Raw genomic sequence first — 1,684 nt, 5'->3', positions numbered from 1 at the left:
AACCTTGGTTTTGGTTGTAAAAGGGTCTTTGATTTTGGTTTCTCATGGAAGGTGGGGTGTATGTTGGTTAAGGATTTTGAACATTTTGGCATTTGTATGAGAGATTTGGATGGAATTTGGTGTTTTCATTGTAATAGTTTGAATAAGGGGTACCACTCTTGTATGCTTGGAAAGCATTCACTTGTTCATTTGTTCCCTTATATTCACTTTGGTCATGTCCCAAAGTTCCACAATTCTCACATATCCCACTTGGGATTGATGAAGATGCAGTTATGGCATTAACATGATGCTTTGGTGATTTTGAGGCTTCTTCAAGTCTAGCCATAGCTAGCTTTTTCAAACTTCAAATTGATGGTATCAATGTGAGAACTAAGTTGAGCACCCAATTGAGTAATGGAGTCCACTTCATGCTTTCCTCCTCTAGTAGCCTTGCGAGGTCTACTATATTGTGAGTTATGGACCGCCATTTCCTCAATTTTGTTCCAAGTTTGATTGTCATCAATTTCGGTGTACATTCCATTTGATCCCATGTTGAGAATGTTTCTTGAGTCTTCATAAAGACCGTTTCAAAATTGTTGTACCAAGAACCACTCGCTAAGTCCATGGTGAGGACATAAGCGACAAATTCCCTTGGATCGCTCCCAAGCTTCATACAAAGATTCTTCATCTCTTTGCTTAAAGCCCGTAATTTGAGCTCTTAGCATGTTAGTCTTTTCCGGTGTTTTTGTAGAAAGCTAGAGCCAACTTCTTCCAAGAATCAATTCCGAGAGTAGCCTTATCAAGGCCTTTCAACCATTGTTTTGCGGTGCCAATTAGAGAAAAAGGAAATAAGACCCATCGTATTTGGTCTTGAGTTACACCGGTTTGAGAAATCGCATCACAATAGTTGACACGTCTGTCGCGTACCTGTCAAAAATAAACCAACTGGTTCCAACTAACTAATATAGCTAGGGAAGTCGGGTCGAATCCACAGAGAGGTAGGAATTTGTCTGCTAAACTAGGTTCGTCAAGGTAACCAAAATTGGGGGTTGTAAATTGTGATTTCTAAACTAACAGGGTAAGGAGAAGAGGAATAAAAGAAGGAGGTTGACAGATAAGGGAGAATAGCTAAGACAAGCGGTTCACCATAATCATCTGGTCTCCCCCTAAAGCGTAAACAGTTTAACTTTCGCCCTCGCTGCAATACTCTATTGTTCGCTACTAGTCTCCCCCTTCCAACCTTTCGGTCCAGGTCAAGGTCCACTAAGAATAAGGGTCTAATTGCGTCGACTCAATTAGGCAATTACAGTTATTTGTAGCATTTAAACAACGAAGACGGTACCGGCATTAACCTGGTAAATTGATTACTCTCCCTTCAAATCATGGGTCCCCTATAGTCTTAGCATAGGAATTTAGCTACTCATAATTATCAAATTAACAAATACAATAACCAAATAATTCAAACTAAACATGATGAATAATCTAGTTGAATGAACTATTATAAAATAAAGAGAGAAAAGGAATTAAAAACAATAAATACGACAGAGAAATAATTAAATTGATAATACCGAATCAAAGTGGCAAGGTAGAGAGTAGAATTCCCAAATGAACCGTGACAAAGTAACAGATGAAATGTACGTGGTGAAGGAGATGGGAGTAACGTAGTGTTCTCCTCAGTCTTATACTGAAAATTGTCTTAAACCTA

General features: G+C 38.7%; 1 non-coding gene across 1 annotated transcript; it reads left to right on the top strand.

Annotated features, from left to right (window-relative positions):
• The first annotated feature begins 597 nt into the window (after nucleotides 1-597).
• On the top strand, nucleotides 598-704 carry LOC141603202 (small nucleolar RNA R71). The gene has a single exon (XR_012525094.1). It is a non-coding gene; the product is annotated as a small nucleolar RNA R71 (small nucleolar RNA).
• The last annotated feature ends 980 nt before the right edge of the window (nucleotides 705-1,684 follow it).

Source organism: Silene latifolia, chromosome 9 (assembly GCF_048544455.1).
Source record: "Silene latifolia isolate original U9 population chromosome 9, ASM4854445v1, whole genome shotgun sequence".
Taxonomy (NCBI): domain Eukaryota; kingdom Viridiplantae; phylum Streptophyta; class Magnoliopsida; order Caryophyllales; family Caryophyllaceae; genus Silene; species Silene latifolia.
Note: the sequence above shows the minus strand (reverse complement) of the source record. Positions and strands in the feature narration are given on the sequence as shown.